We start from the raw sequence: 27,191 nt of genomic DNA on the forward strand, positions 1-27,191 counted from the left end.
GTTTAAAAAAACTCGGCGATCCTACTTCTCAGTGTTTGGATATCTGATGAAACATGCTTTCTCGTGTTTGATATATTTCATCTAAAAGCTGACTCGCAAACAACAAAGTCACGTTCGCTGAACGTTAACATCACGTTCTATCTCTTTATCTCTTTTTCTATCTCTTAAAGATTTCTACTTCCGGGTCGCTGCAGACGATCAATATTGCTTCCGTCCAATAACAACACTAATTTTGCTTTGCGACTTTGTTTTCATCATTCGGTTTACAACACATCACGTCTGCTGTTATAGAAAATCAATAGTCAGCTGACAGCCTCAAACGTTCTCTTCGCACTACATCGAGATTGTTTTAACAGAGCTGGTACATATTCCTGTGATGCTTTCTCGATCGTTCGATTCGAAAAGAATTTGCATATAGTTTTATTTTATGAGTAAAATATAAAAATATATACACAACATTATGATTAGTCATTTCAGTACTTCCGCCCCGGAGCAGTCACGTTTGCTTTCAAGAAACTTAAAAGTAATCTGAGCTTACCTGTTATCGCTATTCAGCCGCGATCTTGGCCATACAATAAGACTTAATGAAAGTAAGCACAACATCCAACCCATTTAACAACAACAACAATTTATTTGAAAAACAACAGAATGAATGGCTTGGCCCGCAAATAGTTACAAAACTAATCGAGGCGGGACAAGACGAATACAGGTACACTTTAGAAAAGTAACAAGAGCTTACAAATACAGACATGCAAAAACTTTAGTAGTAACAGATTTAAAGCATTTTACACTAGTTTACAGAATGAAAGTAAGAATAGTAAATGGAACAATTATTTAGTTAGTCCTACATTTTTAATTATCATAGAGATTTCAATATAGTCATCTTTTCCCAAGACATCAAAAAGCAATTGGCGAAGTACCATTTTGAATGTTTTCTTCGGCAGGTCTGTTACATGAGATGGTATCTCATTCCACAGCTTTACACCAAGTCGAAAAAAAGAATGCTTTTGTATTGCTAATCTAAAACTTTTAACGTAAAACTTTCCAGAGGTAGATGATCGTGTATAATATGAATGAATGCAGGACGTTCTCTCAAATAAGTGAACGAAGTTTAATGGTGTATTATTGTTATTAATATCGTGCATTAAATTTGATACAGACTCGTAATAAAGAGAAGTTATTGGTAAAGCGTTAACATCAAACTACTTAAATGTTCAAACGCTAACATAGCCCCTTTTCTTTCAGAGAATTTTAATACATCTATTTCAGTGTTTACTTCGCTGTAACTTCGCGTTTACTTCGCGTTTACTTCGTGTTTTCTTCGCGTTTACTTCGCGTTTACTTCGTGTTTACTTCATGTTTACTTCGTGTTTACTTCGCGTTTCCTTCGCGTTTCCTTCGTGTTTACTTGGCGTTTACTTCGCGTTTACTTCGTGTTTACTTCTCCTTTACTTCGTGTTTACTTCGCGTTTACTTCGCGTTTACTTCGTGTTTACTTTGCGTTTACTTCGTGTTTACTTCGCTGTACATCACGTTTACGTCTGTGTCGTATTGCAAACTCTGTCAGGTATCTGTAAAACGAGGACCAAATGCGTGCGGATGGCGGATGACCGGCAAAATGCGGTAGAAAAAAAGTTAAGCATAAACCCGCTGTTTATGGCTACTTAATCAGGGGCACCCAACCGATCTTTTCGGCTGAATGATTGTTCGGAAGGCAGCTAATCCACTCTGAAATTCGGTTCATGGTTGTAAAGAAATACAGTAAAAGCATTCCTTGGCAAAATGTCTACCACAGAACTTCGAAACACTGCAAAACTAATTCCTATCGTTCAAAGTGCCAACAAAGGGCCAGTTAACATTGTCGTTAAGCCAACAACAACTCGAAAATTCGAGGAATAATATTCCGTTTCCTAACATTTTCTGTTATACTTCAATTTTCAGCTAAGGTATATCCAAATTTATACCAATATCTCTATAAAAGACCCAACAATGTTCTGAGAACATAGGAGACAACATTTTAAGTTTTCTGTTGCGTTCTCGTCGATCGGGTGCCCCTGTTTTAAATTCTGCTACATACGTATACATACACAATTGAACTTGAACGCATTCTTTTATTTCTATTAATGATTACAATATTCAAAAGTTTGGCATCGTTACTGAAAGTAAATCTTCACAGTACTCCGTTTATCCCTATATCATTATCTATCAACGATCAGTGGCTACAACAAATTAAAGCAGAACTACGTCACATTTGAATCTATTCTATCTATCCTTATTTCAAGAATCACATTTTTTTCATGCAACATCCCTTCTTTAACCTATAAACTCCATTTATATTTAAAGAACTGAAAGTCTGGAGAGGGCTCAAAAATAACAGGCTTATTTTCTTTTAAATGGGCGAGGTTGGATTGTTTTTGACTCGCCCACCCAAAACCAAACACTTGTTCACTAGATTTTAAAGGCGCCTTCACACGGCAAATACAAGGCGACAAACTCGCGTTGGCAAACTCTTGCTTTGACACGTCAAACCTTTGATAGAATCTAAAGTACCTTGCTATTTAGTTAGTGTTATATGATGTATCATTTCAAGGCTTTGCATTTGAACCAGAACATTTTTTTTCCATTTTTCTTGGAAAGTTAACTGCCATTCACTCATCGGGTTCTCGCAGCAAGTTTGAGCCACAAGAAGACATTTTCCGTCCACAATAAAGTGAAGTGTTAAATTCACATTTGCAAGAGACATGTATCCGAAATTATAACGTGTAAATCCTACTAAAGCCAGATACGTTTGATTCTTTCAAATTAAGAGTTACGTTTTTTTTTGGTCGCGCCCAAGCTAGTTCTAGTAAATGCCATTTGATAAATTAAAAATGGGTTGTTTTTGTCAGCTATCTATATGCGTTCATTTTAGGATTTCATTGCGGCAAGCTCATGCCCCTCACGTGTTTGTTTGATAAAAGAAAGAATAGCAGGTCTTAAATAACCAATGTGCTTCAGCGTCTAATTTACAATTTGTTAATGTTATGAAACTTGTGTTTAGTACAAAAGAAATCATTAAAAGTGCCATTACCATGACTGATGACAATAAATTGGTTTAACATTCCATGCACTTACGATCATTTAAACTTTTCTCTCTCCAACTTCTTGGTCTTTGAATATGCCTTTTAATGTCCATGTGCGAAAGCTTCAAGATTGGACAATCCATCAACGGTAAGCCGCATTTTAAAGCCGAACGTCTTCAAAACTTTTGAACTGAGGGGTTTTTTTTTCTCCTTCACTTTTTTTAGTGGAAGGAAATTAATCAACATCCTTCGTTGGTATTAACGAACTTAGCAAAACACCTGTCCTTTTGAACCTCACAAGATCAACAGAACAAGAGGTTAATGACAGCTATTCAGAACACATGCTTTGAGTGGCCATATAAGAATGGGGTCTGTTTCCACTGGTTTTCAGACAAGACAAGATGGCGGCCAGTTTGTTTCTCGGACTTCGCAAGCAAACAATGATCATAACATGACGGTCATGTTCAAGATTCTCGAGAGCAAATGGAATGAAAATTCTAAGTGAAATGATTTCTTTAAGTTGTATTGGCACATTGTCACTCTACGTTACTTCTCGTTATTTGTAGTCTATGAGTGGACATCGAGCCTGAGAATGAGGAGTTATGTTTTTTTTTTTCGGCTTGACGTCGCTATGAGGAAGCCTAAGAATCATAAAAGATGAACACAGATTCACAAGAAAGTAAAAACCCTGAACTATTTCCTGACCCCCAGATTTATATGCTGTGGGGTCATTTAAGTGAGTACCTCGTATGGTACCTCGTCAAGTCCCGTTCGTACCTTTCCAATAACGCGTCAGGCCAATGAAACGGGCAAAACAAAACATTACCAGTTAACTAAAAGAAACGATAGAGCGCTTTTCAATTGAGTGTCGAAAGCAATTTCGCGTTTGCTTTGGTTTTGTACTACTACGCTCTGTGACTGGTTAACAAAACTCGCGCCACTTTTCAAACCAATCAGAAGAAAAACCAAAACCAATCGTCTTTCGGCCGCACTCGTTTTCCCGCGCTTGGCGCCAGTTACTTGTATTTTCTTCGAATTCTGATTAGCTCGTTGTGTTGTTTACATCTATTGCGATTGACCAGAGTAATTACTTTGGTTTTGGTTTTATGACACTCGTGCAATTGGAAAGCGCTCTAAAAAAAAAGGTCAAATGATAAAATATGACACGCGTATTTCGAGTATCCACATATCTAAGTGGAAAACAGTGTCATTCCAAAAACAGCTTCTATCATGCTGTAAAAAGCTTTTAAATCGGAATAATCGGTGAATTCCAAGTTGTAAACACGTCTGTTTGTTATGACAGAAGCAATCTGTCCCAGGTTTCCACTATAGTCAGCTCCCACTCTCCGCTTGCGGCCGCAATGTTTCAATGCACTGGAGACAAATCTTCCTGGTTGGACCATGCGGAGCTCTGGTATTAGGTAAAAAACAGACATCACAGTAAGAGAACTTATACACGGATTAATTTAAAGCAGTGCAAGTGAATCATTTAAACACTTTTAGCCATTGCATTTTTTAACCAGAACCAAGTTAAGCTACTGGTAAAATTCTAAAAGTATTGAAGAGGCCGTACGGAAATCCATTGCTCATCCGTTACTGGAGCTGAAGTTGCCGGGAGCTTAGCATATCTGTTTGAGCATACACTTGGCAACCGTACACTAGGCCCTCAGTCAATTCGGGGACACAGAAGAGCGGACTTCCTTATGTAAAGGAATTTCTAGAGTGTTGGTTTGGGCTTTATTGAGAGAGCCTAAAGGGGAAGTGGGATCTCTAAGCAAAGAATCAAGTGTGTTAAGGACCTAATTCTCGTTAGGAGCTCCGAATTTGAATTAAGAAGGAAGTAATATTTTAGCTTTACCAAAAGTTAAACGACCAAGTTCGGTAAACGGAATGTCACACCAGAAAACACTGTCACTCTGGGGCCAGTTTTTATGAAATCCCCCTAAGTTGAGATGGGTCTTAGGTATTTGTTTCTCAATAAAAGCCAATTGTTGGCATAACAACAACAGTCTCGGACCGTTGTTAACAAACAATACTTGGGATAGATCTTAACTTACGAAGGTTTCATGAATCTGAAGGACCTGAAAACTAGTTATGTAACTATGCGTATCTGTAAATTTAAATAATGTATGCCTGTGTTCTGAGATTAGCATTGATACGCTTTCTACATTTGGCAGCTTGCCACAGCGTTCAAGATGGCCGGAGATCCTGACGCCCTCGCTGTTTTCAGTCTCAAATGACAACAAAACGACGGTATTACACGAAACTCTAAACTGCTAATAACATGTCTCTAATATCAAGTTATTTCAGTTCTTATTATTGAAATTATTATTGAAATTCACAGAATATAAGCAAACTCATTCTCCAACATAACAGAAGGTCACTTCAACGCAGACACTTTATAACCGAAAAACAGAGTATTCACACGGCAAGTTTTGTAAATGAATAATAATAATAATAATAATAATAATGATAATCTTTATTTATATAGCGTTATTTCTACTAAGAAACCAATAACGCTTTACAATAATAATACGTGTAAGATATGTGATAACAATACATGAAAATAATAGACAACAGTAATGCCTAAAATATACAAAGACTATAATATGAATAACTAATCAAGATAAATATTTACAAGAAAAATAATTCAACAATAATAAAAGAGTCAAAAAGCTTCTTAAAAAGAACGTTTAAAAAGAAATGTTTTGATCTGCTTCTTAAAGGTGTTTAAAGATTCAGTTTCTCTGATATTGTTAGGAAGGCTGTTCCATAGCATAGGACTATTCACATTCACAAATTTTTGTTTACCTTTCAGATCAATAATTTCCTTGGTTTTCTTTTTTTGCTTTGTCTCTCCCTCATCCGCCTTTGATCTCAATTGGAGTTGATAAGCATCTTCCAAGAAATGTAGTTGTCCAAAATTCGGCTTTGTAATTCCTTAAATAAAAGAGAAAGTAATTATTAATTATTTGTTTTCTCATTTGTACCCTAATAATACACTTTCAATGCATAATAATTCCATTCGTTATTCGTAGAGCATTTTCTACAAACTTCAATTGTCCAGATTTCTTATATGGAAATCATCAACTTGATGACGCATGCCAGACTTCAGTAAGTGCCCATCAGCCCAGAAACTGATACAATGGATGACCCTTCGGCGTAATGGTAACAACAACTGATATTTTAAATTGTATAATCATTCTTTTTCAGGGAAGTTTACAAAAGCCTTTTTATAGTTATGTTTGCCTTGAAATCAGGCTTTCTTTCGCAATTGCTTAAGTTGCATCCCCAAATGATCTTTACTTGCAACAAACTTTTAGGTTGAATGTACTGTTTAAACATTTTCATTAAAATTACATTTTTACTCAATAGGATTATAATTAGTAACCTCTCTTCGAGTGGAGAAACACATCTATTCCACTGGTAAGTTTTTCCACGGCTCGCCTTTGGCTGAAGGTCCTCGAAGGTCTTAGAAATTCTGGGAACAGCTGACGGTAAGTGAACGCCAGGGCCGTTGCTAGAATACTGCCTGTCACATGAGCATGAGGTAACTCACTCATGGAGTAATGGTCGCCAGGACAAACAAGCACTGTTGTTCCTCCATCAACTAACTGGCCCCATTCCCCCTCAACGCTATCTGTTGGGCGAAGACTGGGCGAGAAACGCGTGTTTTGGCATTTGAGGTAGGTGAGTGGTCCTCGGTAACGAATCTGTTTACCAAAAAACAGAGAATTTAAAGTAATGTTTAAAAAAACGAGCAGCAGTGTTTTATCGGATTTAAAAACAGGAGGCGAAGCCGAGTGTTTTTTAGACCCGATAAAACACTTGCTACGAGTTTTTTGAACAGCTTCAAAATCTCTGATATAGATCAACTCATTTTTGCTCTAATATTTAGATTTGGAGTTAATTTGGTCTAAAAGGTTGGACATAAAGTTTAGCCGTGTCTTAATCAGATATAAAAAAAATCATTAAACATTTATTTCTTTTGTTATTTTTTCATTAATTATTAATGAGTGTTTGAATGCTCAAGAAAAGACGTTAGACCATAGAGATACATTTTCAGCAAAACGGAGTGGTTGAAGTTATAATGAATTAAAACTTTAAAAACTGCAAAAGCCGTGAACGAAGATCCTGAATTAGCCTAAAGTATTCGTTCCGCACTATTTTAAGTGATTGTAGACAATTAGGCCCCGATAAGGGTATTTGCCTTTTGTACTTGTTGAAATATGTGCCATACCTCAGGTGGCTGCCACTCCAGGTAGGTCCTCGTGGCCACGGTTTGGTTCCTCGACAGGGAGTCTCTTAGAGTCCTCAAATTAGGGCCGGCTATTCCATTTTCAAGGGATCTTCTTTGCAGCTCATCTATGACCCAGTCTTGATTGTGTTCCTCTCGAAGGCGTTGATATTCATCATCTGGAATCTTCAGTAAATCAATTGCGAACTTTCTCATGTAATTTTCAAATTGATGCTAAAAAATAATTCAAAGATATTTTTTAAGTCCACGAAAACAATAACGGGCACCTGGCCACAGAAGCCTGGTTGAAAACCATTACCATTTGAGGAATATGCCGGATATAGTGTATTCAATCAAAAGTGAGAAGCTAGATCACATTTTGTCCAGAAAATAGTAACTTTAGGAAGCTTGAAGGGCCAGTCGTTTTGAGTGGTGAAAACAATTTCTGAGCGTCTGATTAAATCCGCTTAATTCAAGAGAAGACTTTTTAAATTATTACACAACTAGTTCCCCTTAACGGACACCTTTGCGATCACAATGCGGAGTCCCTAAAAGAAAGGGTCTGTAATAGAGGGAGTTATTTTCAGTAATTCTTTCTCACTGGTACTTTAACCTCTGTCTGTAATAGTGAGGTGTCCCCAAAGCGAGAGTTCATTGTACTGTATTTAACAAAAAGTTGTTTTTTTATAGGGATAATAGCACGATTATCCCATTAGGAGATCCTTTTAACTTGCATTCTGTTGTTGCTTTATTCCTGTATTAACTAATATTTGTTATGTTAAGTTAACACTGTCACAAACCTTGACATGCCGAGAATGCGACATTTCAATCTCCTGCAGTGGGGCCAATCTAGCACTGATGGTCCGTGAATGCGGCCACCACTGAAATGTGTCAATCATCGCTACAAACGCCACACTTTGCTTCTGTTCTGTCAACAAGGAAGCCATTTCGTACGCGAGCAGCCCTCCATACGAGTATCCACCAAGAAAGTATGGTCCGTGGCTCTGCTCCTCGCTGATTAGTTTGACGTAATGCGTCGCAAGTTCACGAACTCCACCCCAGTCCTCACTCAGTGCTGCTGGATCAGTAAAGCCCAGTGCATAGAAGGACACTAGGTTCTACAAATATAGAATAGTGCAATAATCATGTACTATAACTATCCAACAAGCGTGGGTGGAATAATTTTTTTATTAAAGCAATCAAGAAACTTATTGTGAGATATTGCTGACTAGGCTTTGCAAGAACAACCAGAAGACTATTTAATGAGCGCTATTTCTCAGGCATAGTATAATGGCTCATATACCATGGCCGCTAAGCCAATCAAATCCCTGCAATTATATTATATAATAATTCAGCTTTTAATAATCTCGCTTTTTTTAATACAGCATGAACTACATACATGGTGGGTTTGCTAATGTAGTTACTGAATTTGAATTTTGAATATATTTATTTTCTACACACTAAAGAAAGAAAATAAACATTAGCAAAAGGGAAATTAAAAGATACAGGAGTTACTCATTAAAATCGTTAAGTTATAAAATTACATTAACTATAGGGAAAAGAGCGTTACGCAAGTTTCTATAATTTTTAAATATGAAATTATGTAGTTTTGATTTAACAAAGGATAGTGAGATTACGTTAACGCTAAACTAAGTAATCGTTCATTTGTATAGTAAAACAATTCCCTCGTGTTCTATGAACCATTTTTGATCCTATAAAACCCTGCCTCGTAGCCAAAAAAGTGGAATGTAGCGTCAATTTATACAACAAATAAAATAAATAAATAAATAAATAAATAAATAGACACATAAATCAATTTTGTTTAACTAGGGTATCACTTAAAAGTCTGTTACGACTGACAAACCTGTGGCCCTCGGATTCCAGGTCGAATTGGAATTTGGAAATGTTGGTTTTTGAGAAGAGGGGAAAACCAGAGTACCCGGATAAGAACCTCTCGAAGCAAGGAAGAGAACCAACGATAAACTCAACCCACATATAACGCCGAGCCCGACGCTGACGATATAAGTGTCAGTCATTTTTTTTGTTTTTACCTGTCCCTGAAATCCAGTAGATATCGGCACCAAATTCATCGCGTAAGGGTGAGACGGATGCACACAGAAAAATTTTATGGCTGAGCCTTCAGGAGTATACAGTGGTACAACTTGTATTTCGCTTCCGGTCGCAGTAGCTTCTAGAGACGTATCAGTGGTGGATTCTGTTTGCGCGGTGTCAGTTTCCTGGCTGTCGTTGTCTAGAGGTTGCTCAATGGATGGCTGGGAATGTCCACTTTGTGCACTTAGCTTGTGAGTGATATCTCGCGCCAACTTGAGTGGGGTGGTGTCAGGCTGCATGAAGTAGAAAATCTGAAACGAAGGGTGTCGTTTGTAATTAACCCGTTTTAAAAGTCGGCATATGATTAACCTAAGTTATGGCTAAAAAAAGAATCTGTTAAGTCTACAGTGAATTGGCAAGCCTGAGGACCGATGGTACGTACAGCTCTTCCGAAAAACGACATGCTTCCGCATGCTTGAAGTTTTGTACTCTCAAAACTCTGTCAACATCTGCGTGGCAAACTTATGTAGTATGTTTGATGAAGTATCTAGGAACTGCTCATCCCGTGTAACAGATAAAAACAATTCACATTTCACACTTGATTTCGTTCATGACCAAACAGTACATGCCTTTTCAACTATTAAGGCAATTGTTTATAGCTATAACAAGACGGCATTTTTCACGCAATGTATAAACAACAAGTACGAGTGATTCATTAGAAGTTCCAATAATAAATGCTATCAGATCCTCGGTGTTTGGAACCTCTGAAGAAAGATTTTGATATGACTTCTCTATTGCTCAAAAGCATGTAATGCAATTCCTTGTTTCTGTAACTAGCGCCATTTGTCTTAAGAAAGGCGAATACATTAAATAGCTTTTTGTCACAATCTACTCTCTGCCTACATTTTGTAGATCCCGACAAACAATGCTGTTTGCGCTTTGTTAACGACAGGACACTGCATGGAAACAAATTTCATTTCCTTTGCGCCGCCAATCGAGTCCTGTCTGAACGGCTACGTACCTTAAGAAAGTATTCGTTTTGAAAAGCGATTTCAAACTACGGGTCGACCGACGACGAATACCTGTTAAGCCAGTCGGACAGGACGACAGGTCAGAAAACTTACATTCAAAGCAACGGGGAAGAAAGTTTGCGATGGTTGTTATACATTTTACTTGTCAAGTCAACAGTCAGCACTCATAAAACTGACCTTTCATAGATCGGCTAGTTGTCGGGATACAGCAGAACCTTAAGTTCAGTTTCCCCGGCCACAATGTTTTGTTGAGATTTACTCATTGTGTTTTTTTTTTCTTATGTGAATAGATTTTACATTTTATCATTTTAGTTACTTGTATATAGTCACGATGTTTTGTTATTTTAATTTTATTTTCGTGTGTAATACCTGAAAACTAGCTGGCGAGCTGTCTCACGAAAGCTAAGTGTATCTACACAATAAATTTGACCTGACTTGAATTAATTAGAAGGCGCTATTTCTAAATGCTCTGTGTAGAATGAGACTAATATTGATTAACGGACGTTTGTGCTTGAAAGTGATAGCAATCTGAATAGTTCACTGCCCAGTGGTATGCGTCTAAAATCTAATCTAGCCCACGTGGTGTGGCGGAAATTGATCGGTCGAAGGTATGAATTATTCCCGAGTTTGAGAAACACATTCCTTGCAACATTATAACTCCATGCTAACTTAAATTACACGTTATTTGTCAATGCCTCTACATCAGGTTTTCTAGTTGAAAATTTTCTTGCTACCACTTTTCTGCCAATCCTGTTATTGCAACAGTTAGATGATGATGATGATGATGATGATGATGATGATGATGATGATGACGGAACTGACCAACATACCTCAAAAGAGACTTGCAAATTAGTTTCAAGCTCCATTTTCAAAGTCAAGGCCTTTGCAGAGTCCGTCCCGTAGCTATACAAGCTTTTGTTGAGATCTGTTTCAGAAGGTGACGATATGCCAGTCCATTCTGCCACTGATAGGGAAACGTACTCTTTGACAAGCTCCGCCCTGTTTTCTTCATCCTTTTCCAAGACGATTTTTTGTGCCAGAGACTCTGCTGAACTGGTTTGGCTGTTAGCAGCATTCATTTCATCGGCAGAAAACGAAACAACTCGAGGACTTTTTCGTAGACCCACATTGTGCTTTAGGTATCGAGCCCAGTCTACACTACATAGACAGATTTGACAACGGCCTGGCTCCTCAGTTAGTACTTTGGCCATATGTTTAACTCCTGCCAAAACCAAAACCGGAATCAATAATTAGTATATTGTCCAAATTTAACAGCCACTTTCTTATCGTTTTAGATTTTCCTTCCTTGTCCAAAGGCGTTAGGATTCAAAGAAGCCCGTTTTACTTTACTCTATGTAAAACTGTAAATGATTTGAACCCAGGAGTCATGTTATAAGTACGTAGATTATGATCATCCGAATGAGTGTAGTCCTGAGATTTACTGTTTGAGGTAACAAGGACCTATCATTAAATTTCATTGCTTAACTGTGCTGAACTACCCTCGGAGAAAAGGAAACTTCTGTTGCTCTGTTGAGACGGGAATAATTCTCAAGGTATTGAGTGACAATTCAGATACTCATTTCCACCATCCAGTTAAACCTCATCACATATATTTAACTCAGGATACGTCTACAAGCTGCTATCTTTAAGAGTCAATGAAACAATTAATTTTTTTTCCCGATAGAAAATCGGATGTCATAAAAGATATTAGAAACATGGTGTTCGATCCACCATTTTCCCGTTAATTTGGCTTACCTTCTTTGGCATTTATAAAACCCAATCCTTGCCTGATTAACAATTTAGCAACTCCAGGTTCTCTTTCCATCACACCAGCTCCAATGATTGGTCCCCAGTTTATTGCAAGACCCGGCAGACCAAGGATGTGTCTGCGATACTGGGCAAGAGAATCTTGGAAAGCGTTGCAGGCGGAGTACGACGATTGTCCAGTGTTACCCACGACTGACGCCATAGACGAAAACATGACGAAAAAATCCAGATCCATCTCCAAACTCATTTGATGTAGCAGATAAGAACCTAAAGGAAAACGAAAGCAGTTCAGCTAACTAAAGCCAGAATAACAACCTAAGTGGTAAAGAGAGCGGGAGAAAGAGCAATGAATTAATCACATCTTCAACAGAAATATGTATTACAAAGTATTAAAGTATTAGTTTAAAGTATTAGTTTAATGCATATGTATACTATAGTTTTAGTACATTGTTGTGCTCAGGGATCCCATTGATAACAGACAGCTTTTTGCATCTGAAGGGGCTACCCTTAGCGGTATAAATCAATAAAGGTTCTTCTTCTTCTATGCTACCTTTCTCAAACTAGCACCTTTTTAGTTCCTTAAAAAGTTGAGCTGTCCATGAGAAATTCTTTCCTAATATATCACATCATTACGAGGATAAAAAAATTGATCTACAAATTTCTAAAGGTTTGCCTTTAACAAAAGAAAAAAGGACTAAAGCTCTATTTGACACTAGTATGATGCATGATCCGCACTGAGCATAACTCTCGACAAAAGAAAATGCGACAACCTTCCATTCAAGGTAAGGTAAGTGAATCATGGCCAATCACAGTGATTGGTAATCTTGCCTTTTATCTTTGGGCCCATGACCTCAGTGAAGGCCTCAAATGTAAGATCTTTAAGGAATTCGTCTCTAAGAACCATAGCCGTGTGCACGATGCCTGCCACACTTGGAAGGGTTCGAAGCTGCTCCTTGAAAGATGACATTTGTACTCGACTGGATATATCAACCTGAGAAAAAATGCCATTAGTTGGGTCACGCTGAAAGATCTAGCTAGATAGCTCAACAAGTGAACAAAGCTTTTCGAAATTCTAAAAAGCTGTTGGTTGACACAAAGAAATCTTTTCAGGGAAGTCCTTGTCTTAAAATACTTTGCCCATGCAAAAAAAACTTCAGATTCAATCAACAAATGAATCCTTCAGTCATTCAGTCAATCAATGAACCAATCAGCATTTACTCATTCACGGTGGATTGGGTGACAGAAGCAGCTTATAGAGCTAATGTGGCTGTCTGCTCCATTTTCTGTCATATACCAAGCATGGTTGCATTCTGTTTATAACTATCAGCTTTTGCTTTGTGGTGTCACTCTCTGCTATATAAGTGAGTAATGAAGTGTTGGGGTACGCCAGTATTGAAACTGGCATCCTGTCCAAGGGCTGGTTAATGTACGCAACTCTCCGAGTCTCAAACCCCCTTAGCTAAAACAATCTAAGATAAAAGACGGCGAAATTAACATAAAAACAAGAAAATACACTTAACCTACCTGAAAGGCATAAATTTTAGCACCCGTTTCCCTCTCAATATGCTGAAGCTCTCGACGTTTGGTGTCTGACGGCTTGGAACGGCTTAGAACTCCTATGGTCTTTGCTCCGTTCTCTGCCATCCAGCAAGCTACTTCGAATCCATATCCTCGCAATCCACCAGCAACCAAATAGGTCCTGTTGTCTTTCAACCCACATTCATCTAAGCCTTGCGGAAACAATGGAATGTCGTGATGGCTTCTTCAATTGTTGCGAGCGACAGAACTGAAAATGAGATGTCTGTGGATTCTTTTACTTCAGGTTTTCGACGAGTCTCTTTGTCAACTGATCCGTTTACAGCTTTAATTGATGCTTCTAAGCTGAGAGACTCCATTTGTATTTCAAGTAGCTGTGTAAGCACTCCTTTACTTTCCAAAATCTCAAGACTTTGCATAGTTAGCTTCTCGAATGCCAGCGGAGACTGAAGAATGTCTGATATGTCGATTCTCACATACTCGACAGTTTTGCTTGCCGAAAACACAACGTCACCCTCAAACTGAGAACTCAGAATAATGAGTCTTCCTCTCTTCTTGAGGACACGACTACTTTCATTGAGTGCATTTGGAGATGGTGGAGAGAAGAAGATAACGGCGTCAAACTGGTCAATTGCATCACTGTTACCTTGAGAGGAACACTGCTGCGTCACACTGTCGGCGCCCAAATCCAAAAGAAGAGTTTCTGCGGACCTCGTGCAAGTGTTGGAAATAGTGCAAGTAACCCTGTGACCCAATGTTTTTCCAAGGACGACTGCTGCAGGACCAGGGCCGCGATTGGCTTGATGTATCAGCAAGTTCTGGTTTTCTGCGCCCGACGTTGCTCTTTGAAGAGAGTAAGAAGCTAATGCCAGGAACGCAGGAATGTATGCAGCTTGTTCCTGTGACAGGTTGACTGGTTTCAGAAACGTGTTGTTGCCTTTTATTAAAATGGAACGTGAAGCTCGTCCAGAAGGAATGACACCACACACCTCGTCTCCAATACGAAACGTATGATCGGTTTTTTCTGGCACACGAGTCACTTTTCCACTTACAAAGACACATCCATCTGGTTTGGATAATTCAAATAGTGATTGTGAAGGGGTCCAGCAATGATGTACATCTATGGCGATTTCCGAGTGCAATGGCTTTGAAAAGCTCTGTTCACGCAGGCAAAGCGTTCCTGATGAAGGGATAGTTGACAGGTAAAGTGATCTGAGTTTCTTCTGGACTTCACGGGTTGTTATTGTAGATTTCTCCTGGTGCACTTCTGACCTCAAAAAGCGATTAATGAATCGTTTTCTACCTTGAAAAGCCACCTCGTCTTCAACGCTGTCACCGAGGATCTCTTTTGCCAAGGAATCTACTTCTTGTTGATCCTCTTTGTTGCACAAATCAACTGCTGTAACTCTCATATTTAATTCTTCAACAACTGCAGTTCGCCTCAGTCCCCACACTGTCGCTCCCCATGGAATGGACACTCTCTCCAGAGACGTACTACAATCATGCAACAGCTGTGTACGCTCGGTGATGAGGAAAAGTCGAGAATCACCCAGATCTTTGTCCAGTAGCAGCTTGATTAAGAACGCGGAACTGTTGAAGGCGAGGCCTTGTACTTGTTCGATGACTTCGAAATTGTCCTGAAGAAATGATGCTTCCAGAGGCCAGAGGTTGATAATTCTGAGGTTAGGTAAATTCTGTGGTGGCATATCTGCAAGGGCTGTTTGTATTGCTTCTTCGGCTCCTCCGTTAAAACAGCTGCTATTTGGTGGGTCAACGGTAATGACATGGACTTCTAGAGCTTGAAGTCTTGCGACTAAACTTTCCGAGAAACTGGATGAGTTCTTAAGTACCAAGCAAGCCAAATGTGAAGTGCTTTCACCTTTGCCTTTTAGGTCATCTTCTATCCACTGGACTTCAAACTTAAGTTCAGCGAAGGGAAGTTGTCGTGGTGAATCTGTTAACTCTGTAACTCGGACGTCATTCATTTTTAGCAAAACGCTGCCAGTTGGACTCATGAGCGTCACGTTGACACTTTCAAATTCGTCTTTGACGACGTGGCAGTACAAGCGCTTGTTTATTGGCCCGTGATAGAGGGTAACGGTTTTGAAACCAACTGGCACAACGGATTTTTCACCAGTTAACGAGCTTCCCAGTGGAACGAAACAGGATTGAAGGCAAGCATCTAAAATGCAAGGATGGACAAAATAGTTTCCCATTTTTGCTTCCATGTTTAATGACTCGCTTATGTCAACCAGGCAAAGCCCCTCGTTGTCGCGCTCCCAGACCTTCTTGATGATGGAAAAGGAAGGTCCATACTTGAAACCATACATCTCTGTTATTTCTTTGAACCGACTTATTGGCATTTCGTTCATGTTTGTTATCCGCTCTTGTATTGCTCTGCCAACATCGTCGGAAGCTAGAAACAAACAAGACAAAAATGTAGCTAATTAGATTGATGTATACAGTGTTTGACCATCCTTAGACCAATTTCCATCCCTAATATGAAATTTTGGGGAAATTCTTTCTGGAAGATGTGGATACACAAGTTATCAGCTTGACGTTATCCTAAAACGACGAAATTTGTTAACTTTATATAAACTTTGGAGTAACTGTGTCTTCATGAACTACTTGAAAGCATGAGTGTTCAGACCTAATACGAACACCGTCGAGTCATTAAAACTTGTAAGGGGACTAGTTTCTAAGAAAATGTGGCGCTGTTTAGATCAGGGAGTGGTAACAAGTATTTTCTTTATCAACTGAATAGATAAGGTAATTTGGTGATCGTAGTGTCGCGCGAAGGAAAGCTGTAAATGTAAATGGGACAAGGCTGGTCAGTCTGCGATAAAGTTTTAAGTTTAACTAACGAGACCCTGAGAATAAGTAGACTTCACTGCAAATAATTACTTTGCTTAATGTCACTGAAATAGAAATGGTGATCTATAGGGGGAAATTGTACCTTCTCTCTCACACATCTTCTGCTTGCACGTGAGGTCCACAGAGATTGTCCCGCTGCTCAGATTAACCTCGGAATGATCATCCTGAATACTTGTAATGTCGTACTTTGCCTCACCAATATTCTTGGTCTTTAGAATACGTAGTCTTAAAGAACGAACCTATAGAAGAAAAGATAAGGACAAATTTTAGTCGAAATGACGACTGAGACCTGACGACTGACGACATAGAGGGACTGACCCGCAAAATAATCCGAAGTATGAAAAACAAATTCAGATTTACAAGGGCACGTTAGACACGGTGGGATGCTTTTCTTTATACTTAATCATTTTCTATTATGCGTAGTATTTTTAAGATTCGTATACTTTACTTATTCACCTGTGTTTCGGGCAATGTCAGAAGGCTCGAGAGCTTTACATCACTAAGTTCCAGCCCAGCCACGTCCACGAACTGATCTTTCGCCATCGCAAATGCCATTTCCAAATAGGCCGCTCCCGGCATCACGGGTCCTCCCTGCTTAAGAGCATGATCCCTCAGATTTGGAAAGCGATGGAGATCAATTTCAGTTTCCCAGCAGTGCAGGCCTGAACACAGGTCGGTCATTTTCACCTTTTCTAAAAAAGGGTGTGTCTTGGTCTTAGTGTCTTTGTCTTTACCGAGAGGAAGGATTATGGTTCGAGGAGGATGGTTCCTGTACCAAAAACTACGTTCCATCCATGGATAGCTTAGCGAGCGGATAAACTTGGCTGACGGATTTCTCTGTACAAAGGTCCAGTTTATGGGAAATCCCGTCGTGTACAATCTGCATACTGTATTCAGGAGAAAGAACTTATGCTGTTCATTGACAGGCACTCGTTTACGAGGGAGAGTTGGCAGGACAACTGGTCGTGCTTGGTCTTCAAGTTTTTCTTGCTTAGCAATCTGTTTGACGTAGTGGGCTAAAATCGGTTGGGTGCTTATCTCGATGATCTGTGTGTAGCCATCTTTCAGCATGTTCTTCATTGCTGGTTGGAACCGGACTGGACAGCGAATGTTGCGCCACCAGTAATCGCAGTTAAACTGTTCACCTGAGACGATCTTACCTTCAACGGTAGAGTACATCGGAATCTTGGATAGCTGAGGTTTCAACTTGACCTGTGTTATGGCTGCCTGGAAAGGCTTCTTTATAAGCTCCATGTGCGCACTGTGAAATGCGCGTTTTGTCCCAAGGACACGCCAGAAAGTATCTTTTGAGTGAATGGCTAAATGCTGCCCAAGGGCGTTAATTGACTCGGAATCACCAGACACTGTCACACTATCTGCATCATTAATTGCGGCAATTTCAAGTGTTTGGCTTAACTTCAGCTCGATCAGCATGTTTCGAGCCTTTTCTTCTGACATGCCAAGAGCAGCCATACCCCCATTATTGGGACATTGATCTTGGAGAGTAGACCGAGTCAAGACCAGCTGAACAGCTTCCTTGAGGGTGATAATTCCAGCAGTACACGCAGCTGCAAGTTCACCCAAACTGTGTCCGAGAACAGCAGATGGATATATTCTCCAAGACTTCAACAACTGTGCGGACGCATACTGTACAGCAAACGTGGTCGGTTGAGAGAGGAATGTTTCTGCGATTCTCGATTCGTCCTCTGATGCCATGAGTTCATCTATAAGTGACCAAGGCTTTCCTAAATCTTGAACTAATCTGCTGACTGTTAAAATGCTTTCTTTGAAAACAGGCTCTGCTTCAACAAGCTGTCTCCCCATTGCGTACCACTGAGAACCTTGTCCTCCAAACAAGAACACAAGTTTAGTGTTAGAAGACTTCACTTCATCGTAGCAAGCCATCTTTTCCCACCCGATGGATCCATCTGCGTAGTCTGAAAGGGCCTTGGACGCCTCGGAAATAGATTCGAAAGACAGTGCCAAGCGGTGGGGGAACTGACTGCGACGCTCGTTCATTGAAAAGCAGAGGTTTTCTACGAACGATGAATCCATATCTTCGACGCCATCATTAAGCCACTTGGAATAAAGCCCTGCCATCTTCTTCAGAGCTTCTTGGGAGCGTGCAGAGATGGTGAGGATGTGACTGCGATGCCGAACCTTCTCTTCCTCAAATGTTGGTTTAGTTATAACTTCTCGAAGGATGACGTGTACATTTGAACCGCCGTAGCCAAAGGAGTTCACAGCAGCTATGCGCGGTTTCCCATTCTCTGTGTTCCAAGGCTCGCTGGTTTGTTGAATAATGATTCCTTTTTCTTCCAACTTCATTCTTGGATTCAATGTGTGCACGTTAACAGTTGGCACCAGCATTTTCTTCTTAATCATTAAGGCGACCTTAATAATTCCAGCCAGGCCCGAAGTTGATTCAGTATGGTTGAGGTTTGACTTAACTGATCCAATTCTCAGTGTTCGTGTGGGGTTTGTATTTCCACGTGTGTAGGTCCCTGCAATTGAAGTAACCTCTATCACATCACCAATGGCAGTACCAGTACCATGTGCCTCAACGTAGCCCACGTCAGCCGCAGTTACACCAGACCTCTCTAAAACCGTCCTTGCTAGTTCAGCTTGCAACTTTGAGCTCGGAGCGGTCATTGGTATGGCATCTTGGCCATCGTTATTCATTCCACAGGCAGTTATCTCGCAATATTCGTCATCTCTGTCACTTGCAGCAGCATGGGAAAGCTTCAGAATAACTGCTGCAAAGCCCTCTCCCCTTCCATAGCCGTCTCCGGAAGCATCGAAGCTTTTACAGCGGCCGTCAGGTGCTAGAAGACCTGCCATGCTGGATACAATTTGTTTGTTGAAGTCTAACACGATATTAGGTGCGCAAACAATGGCTATATCACAATCCTCATTGTGCAGACTGTCAAATGCAAGTTTAAGTGCAGTCAAGGACGAAGAGCATGCTGTATCAACTGCGATGCTTGGACCTGTAAAGTTTAGACAGAAGGACACTCTATTTGCGAGAATAGAGGCTGTTATTCCAGTAGATGAAAACTGGTCGATGTTATGATAATTTGATGTATTTGATACCAGAATTCCGTAATCTAGATTCATCTGCCCGACAAAGACACCTGTTTTGCACTTCTGAAGCTCCTCAAGTCTCATTCCAGCGTCTTCAATTGCTTCATACACAACTTCTAAGAGAATCCGTTGTTGAGGATCCATTCCACGAGCCTCCTGAGTAGATATACCGAAGAACTCGTTGTCGAAATTTTGGATTTCCTCCATGTAGGAGCCATGGACAGTGCATAGACGTCCACTAACAAAACGCTGGGGATTATAGAAATGTAAAAAGCTTTCATGTTCTCGGTCCCTATTTCGGGGAAACGCACTAATAGAACTCTTTCCATGCTCGAGTAGATTCCAAAACAAGTCCTTACTATTGGCTCCAGGGAACCTGCATCCAATGCCAACGATTGATATACCTGGAAGCTTCGGCCTCCGTTGCGGTGAGTCACCTCCCACTACTTTAAGCGGTTTTACCGGATTCTTTCCATTCATTTCTATGTCCTCTTCATTTGGCGAATCAAAACTATCCATTAAACCGAACAATAACGTAATCATCGGCGGCAAGATTACAAAAGCATGGATCACACCAAGAACAAGGACCGGAGGGATGAGTCGAAAGAAAATGTCTTGCAGAGTTGGATAGATAAACCCCAGTGAAATAGATCCCCATATCTCCAACATCGCTGCAGTAAGCACCGGCCATGCAAAGGAGCATAAAACTGTGTTCATACGTTCTCTCACTTCCCGTGTTTCACATAATACGAAAGAATAAGCGACTTGAAGACTGAAGTTTAGGGCCAAGACAATTGTGAAAAGCAATGAAATGAAGGAGATGTGGTTCAGATGAATTCGCCACACCTTCATAATTCCTGCTGTCTCCAAGACGAGAAATATAAATGTTATTGTTATGCAAGCACTGATCCTGAAGAATGAGCTTGAGGTCAAACACAGTACAAAGAGTACCACAGTGACAACTGCGAGATCGAAGACTATTTCTCCTTCCAACGAAAACAGGTCATCAAGTTTAAAAAATGTATCCGATACTGGAACAGCTTGAAGGGAAGACAGCGTTGACAAATCGTGTCTTAGTTCTTCAAGGGACCTTCTATCTTCTTTAAAGCCGTTGTTCTGTGCCATCTTGACATGAATACGAGATACAACAATATCAAGCTGGGGGTTATTTTCTTTAAAACGTACGTCTTGTTTAAAAGGGAAGTTGTTTGATTGATTAAAAAACAAGTTCAAACAACTGTGAAATTCTGAATTTGAGCAGCTCAAGTTATGATCTTGTTCCCATTGTAGTGCATCTGCCATCCAACAAACGGATTCCTTGTGACTGTATGAGGCCTCACCAAGCCTTTTACAAACGTTTACTACTTGATTTTGCGTAGTCTCTTGTGAGTAATCAATCTCCTCAGAGAAAACGATGCTAAGATCAGTTTCACTTCCAAAGAACTTCTGTTGTGCTTCTCTGAATTTGTTGAACTTGTCATTTTCTCGATCAAGGCTCGCTATGGTACTCGTTCTCTCTCCTGGTTGTAACGCAGACAACATACTCAAGGAGAAGATGCAGGCCAAGAGAAAGAAAGAAAACACTTTGTTAACACGTGACGTTAGTATCTGACTGACGTTCTTACGAAAAACTTTCAGTTTAGGGATAAGTTGGCTCATGAGTGCCTGCCCTGGCGTTGTGGTAAATGGTGAACTTCTTTCACAGGACCTCGCACATGAAGTATCTAACAACTTCAACTGCTTCTCTAGAGACAATAATAAACAGACAGTTACTATCAAAGATGCAACCGAAGCAAGCAGATAAGCTACAACTGCAACCAGGAAGAACTTTGAAATAACTTCAAATGAAGACTTGATTGCAATTCCAAACAGAAATGTTCCACAAACCGCTGAGAACACTTGGCAAATCCCCGCTCTGACCACGCAGCTGCTGACTCGATGTTCAAGTGATTTTAGATTCTTTTGCTGCTTCCATCCTGTTAAGACGAGAACCACGTCTGATGTTATTTTTCCCAACAGCAGAAAGGGAATGAACAAGGTTGTTGGGAAAAGAGAAATGCCTGCACTTGAAAGAATGCCTGCAGCACACGTCAGGGGTAACACAACAGACAACAGTATCTGTAAGACTGTTGTAAACCAGCTGAGATTGTAGGAAGTAAAGTATATAACCATTAAAGCAACAAGACCCATTATTAAAGCTGAGAGATAAAGTGGCTTTAATTCTGGTTTCAGGACGTTTTGAATAGCATTTGTTGTTGCTAATCGAGTCCTTAAGGAGAGCGTAGCACAATTTAGCCGGTGATTTATTGATGAAAGTTTACTTTCAAAAGATGTTTCAAAGTTGAAAACTTCATGATCTTCATTATCCGTTGGCATTCTCATAAAGTAAATTAGTCGAATGGCGTCAGCCTGGGCAGTAAGTGGATCTGATTGTGTGTTTATCTGAAAGTTGCTAACCATCTCGTTGAAAGAAGAATGGAATGATTGACGAGTAGATAGTACGGTCCTGGGATTTGTCCACTCACGAGCCAGGATGGTAGATAGGTTGTTCAAATGTTCAAAATTTGCACCAGCTAGCTCCAAAGGACTACTAATAACGCAATTTTGTTCGGCGAGTTTTTCACTGGTAGTTTGTTGAGACAGCTGTCTGAAGCATAACTTTTTGTAGCCGCTAATGTTTGTAACAGTCTGGTGTACCAGAACGGCTTCTTTCAAACAATCTTCACTGAGGATGTCTTGGCCGTTTTTAGGGGAGATGATAATCTGCTCTTGGCGAGCTTTGAGAAGTGGAAAGAATTTAGCTGCATGAAGCAGATCATTCCTGGACTGGGCATCAGATTTAGTGAAGTGGTCACTGGAGTGTTGCTCAACCCTTAGACGAAGAAAACCCAGGAAGCTTGCCGCAGTAACTGTCAGAAAAACCAGCAGGAGAAATGTTGCTTTGCGAGCTAGTAAAAAGCCGAATTTCTCAAACGCTTTCTCGTAAAGAACAAGGATTCCGTTGGAGATGGTCCTTTGCCCTCTTGTAGAAGAGCCACAACCAAGGCGACGTCTTGTATTTGCCCCATGAATGGAGCAAGACCTGTTCACGAAGACACGATTAATTAGATTTTTTACGCACATTTTTTGGAAATGTTTGTGCGAGCATGTAATTCATAACCTGATCTCACATTCATGATTGTTAAAACCAGTAACACAGATGATGTTGGTAATAAGAAAGAGGTATTCGAAAAAAGCACTTTCCATGAGCCTCGAGTTAAATAATCGATTATTTTAATTACAAATCAGTTAATCACCGCCGTGGTATGACAATTTTAATTGACGAAAGTCTTGTGCCATGCAATTTAGTTTCGATTTCAAAGGTGGCGTAACACTAAAATTGAAAATCATTTATTCCTATCCTTCTGCCCTCTGTGTATGTGAAATTTGTAGTGCTGGATGTCCAATGACCCTATCTAGATCCCGAGGTAGCTTTTATAACTAGCCGTTCTCCCCTTACATTTATTCAAGCTAGGCAAAACATAAACGCGCGTGAGAATCGGCTCCTAGCCCGCACCTCGAGCGTCACGTTTCCGCCGCCGGGCGCGTGTCGGGTTTACTCGCGTGTTTTGCTTGACCAGCCACCCGCTAGAGGAAAAAGTCTGTCTTACGGCCATTCAAGTTCATTCCAAATATCTGCCGATCGAACGTGTTTCGTGTAGTTTGCTCGACATTGTCATTACCGACCGTATCAACGTATCAAGCGGTCACCCTATATTGAGCGGTCAGTTGTCACAGTCGACTAGATCTCCAAGATGCTCAAATTTAGTTCAAATTTAATTCATCTATAAAACAGATACCCCTGATAACTGTTCCGTCAACTTCTCTTGGCAAGTAGGTAACAAATATGAAATACGAACGGAGAAATTTTACTTTCTTAATATTTTTATGACTCGAACTTTTCGCACCCCCGGGTCGCACCCCGGGCTGTGCTGGAAACCCAGTAGCGAGATCGTAAATTTTACAAGACTTGCAACTGTTAGTTCTGGAGAATACAGATCATTCAAAACCTCCTAATTAGCTAGTTATAAACCATGACCCTTCACGTTTGTATTAAATATGTTTAACTGTAATCATAAACTTTAATTACCGTAATAAATCTGAGGGCACGAAGTTTATCTTTTTTGAGTACTTATCGCAATATGCGATTTAGCCCAAGTTCAGAGGATTAAACAGCAAAAGTGGCTCGTACTCACAGGATTTTCTACATATCTGTGGAACGTTCCATCCATCGTCTGTGAAAATCTACTAAAACGTTTGGCGGCAATCCAGGTTCTGTTCCACAAATGAGAGGTGAAAGTTGCCGTCTTGCGACATTCGAACTAACACGGCCAAATTTCCATCGAACGTGTCATAAACGAATGACCAAGAAATAAGATAACTATCACTTTGAAATTTCTCCACGACGCAAGATTAAACATTTCTTACCAATTTGATCGTAATAAAAACGCTGTAGGAGTTTCATTAAAGCTGTCATGTGGCAAGATAAGTCCATCACAGGAGGTCCATCACTTTAATATATTCATCGTCCACCATGTTATTTCTTAGCCGCTGACCAGTTTTTTAATTGGCTCAAGCCAATTTTTTTCAGGCGTGGCGTGCTGCCAGTTTTTGAGGCTGTTGCTTATACATGCGCTCTCGGCCCTATTTGTTATAGTGAGCGTATTTATTCCAATAATACAAGATCCAATCAACCATTGAATAATGGCCCAAAGCCAAAGCATTTATCCCATCTTTAGTCGTCTTTCCTACACATAGTCTCCCTCGCAGTCGTTCTGTCTCGTCACGCAACGCTCCTTCCTGCAAAGGGAGGAGGAGCATTGCGTGACGAGACACAGAACGGCTGCGAGAGAAAGCAACCTTAGAGAATATATCTCGCGCTCGTAGCTTCGAATGATCGATGTTCGCTTTGCTTGCGTGATCCTTAGACAAACGGGATATTGCAATTAATCAGTCGTCTGATTTAGGGGAAGTCCCTGGTTTTTATCACTTGGTAAACATTTTGATAACCCAAAGAATGACGCATGTTTTATTTGTATAAGGGCGACCTGTTGCAGGCCTGCTGTCTATTTAAAGATAACACGGAAATAGACGTTCATGTGAGTCTTCTGTAGCTTGTTTTCATAAAAAGGTCATTGAAGTATTGATTTGGCTAACTGGTCGGGTTTGAGTCTGAGTATCTTTAGCAACACCTGAAAGTTTTAGTTGTTACTGAAACGAAATTTTTGAATGTCACATTTTTATGTATTAATAAAGTTAAAGCGTACCCATAACAGTTGTGGTTTGGTGGGTCCTGTTCAAGTATAGTAGTTTTGACCATTCCCTAAGATTGTCCGCCTTTTTGGCGTAGCCAAAACAGGCTGGTTACGTTATTTGTTTGTTTGGCATTGTTTAGGTCATTTCACTTTTTTATTTTATTCAAAATCAATTTGTTTTATTCCTTTTTGTCTTGTTTACATGCGAAGAACGTGTGATATCAGACAGACATTAAGTACTCCTATGATTGCTCTGGGGCTAAAATCTATGACGACTGTTGCAAACTGAACTTAGGCAACTAGCTTGGCAACCAGAATACACAATAATAAAACAAAAGCCGGGCTATCCAGCAAGCCTGTGACGATCTACAATTTCAAATTGCCAAGGGGCGAAATCACCCGTGCGCCAGTACGCATATACGTCCCAAAAAAATATTGAAGATCGAGACTAAAGGAAACTAAACATAGAGCAAAACAATGTAATCCGGTTTTTGCGAACCGGAGAGATCGTTTCCATTGGATATGCTTCACTCAAGTACTAAAAAACTCCAGGACAAGGGATAATTATCGGTGATACCCAGGCACCATGGCATTGATTGAGTTACTTTCCAAGTCATGTTTTGGTAAGGGAAAAAGGACAGTTAAGGACATAAAACGCAAGTATGCAAGAAACTTGAAGGTTGACCAAATGGAAAACGCACCCACCGCAAAACTACCTGAAGTTTGATAATCAGGCGAGTCTGCATTCTCAAGTCGGTTAGAGCAGGAAACTGAACATATTCATGTTAAGGAAGTGTACAACGTGAGTGGTAACATGAACCAGGAATACACCGTCCTATACACGTGTATTGCGAGTCGTAGGATTCATCTATACTTTGTTTCGAAATTGGAAGTAGAACGTTCCTGGGAAGCTTTTAAGCGATTTTTCGTTAGATGAAGTGTTCTGAAGCCATCACATTACACAAGAAAAAATGTTCATTCTTGAGGGTGGATTGATTGTGTGATAAGCAGTTGGATTCAGAGTAATCAGCTGGGGAGGATGCCCTGAATGTCTTATTAGAGCAACAAAGCGCTGTCTGAAGAGGAAATCTACGAGGGTCAGATACAAGAAAGTGCTAACTCGTGCCCCGGAAAATTCACGACCTGTAACGTGGAGAAAGCGCTTCGAAACGTTTGTTATTTAAGTTCATGCTTCCAACTGTTGTGTGACATTTGTTATCTCCACGTTCGAAACCTTTGCACATTGATTCGAATATGATTGACGTCTGTCAATATAAACTTCAGCAATTCATACTACTGACCATATTAATCCAGGAGTTCCTGAAACACAGATCCACTTGTAAAATGATAGCATAAAGCTGTACAGCACAAACGGACACGAAAAAGAAAGTTGCTCTTAACTGTTGTTTGTAACTTTTTCCATAAGTTGACAGTTGGTAGAGACAAAGAAGGTTTTAATGCGTGAATGGATTGTTAGCCATTATTGGTTGGCAATGATTGTGGTTTATCGTAAACAGCACGGTCTGTTTATCATTGTAATTGATTCACATACCGCTTGTGTGAGAGCTCGTTTGTTGCAAGGATACGAGCTGTCTGGGAGATTTCAAGATCACCGGGTAACCTCGTCCTCATGCAGGATTCCTTTTGCATTTCTTTTTCTGTTGACGTAGCGCGGGGCCTAAATTGAAAACTCTGTAGCACGGCCACAGTATGAATGGGGCCGAATTTCGTTCGCTCAATCTGTTTCTTTGTGAAATTTGACCAAGTAGGCCCGATTAATCGGTGTATGTAACCATTAAGTGCTACTGCGCAAAGTCGATTGCTAGTAATGCTTTGTAAGTGTGCATAGCATAGCTGAGAAAAGGTACCCACCTTGTTTCACTTGGACATTCCTTGGCCTCTAACTCGATTATCTCATCCATGTTGGATGTACTGGCTCCAGAGAAATGTTTATCAAATTCCTAGTCACTCCTGTACATAAAGCAATAAGATAAATAGAGTATACTGCTCCCAGATGTCACTGACATCGGTGTTGAAATTAAAATTCAGACGAAGAGGGCATGCAGTAAGTTAATCATGAATATTGCTCACAAATAGAAAGATAGTTTAACACAGTCATAAAATTACTAAAAAACCTGCGTTTCAGTATGAAGTAAGTAACCTGTGTTTAATCTATTCATTCTTTCATTTATTTCACCACAGCAAAAAAATTCGCATTGTTCCACAAATTCTATCTGCTCACAAAGAATGGATT

The 27,191-nt window shown here is 40.1% G+C and overlaps 1 pseudogene across 1 annotated transcript; it reads right to left on the minus strand.

Annotated features, from left to right (window-relative positions):
* Positions 1-2,091: 2,091 nt before the first annotated feature.
* On the minus strand, positions 2,092-26,910 carry LOC146474479 (uncharacterized; annotated as a pseudogene). Its single transcript, XR_014866164.1, has 13 exons — positions 26,810-26,910; positions 17,016-22,725; positions 16,642-16,798; positions 13,674-16,101; positions 12,978-13,140; positions 12,138-12,416; positions 11,213-11,604; positions 9,351-9,662; positions 8,100-8,417; positions 7,303-7,533; positions 6,454-6,775; positions 5,874-6,002; positions 2,092-4,473 (listed from the first exon to the last, which is right to left on the minus strand). The product of XR_014866164.1 is annotated as an uncharacterized LOC146474479 (transcript).
* Between the last annotated feature and the right edge of the window lie 281 nt (positions 26,911-27,191).

Source organism: Pavona decussata, unplaced genomic scaffold (assembly GCF_977016875.1).
Source record: "Pavona decussata unplaced genomic scaffold, jaPavDecu1.1 SCAFFOLD_89, whole genome shotgun sequence".
Taxonomy (NCBI): Eukaryota; Metazoa; Cnidaria; class Anthozoa; order Scleractinia; family Agariciidae; genus Pavona; species Pavona decussata.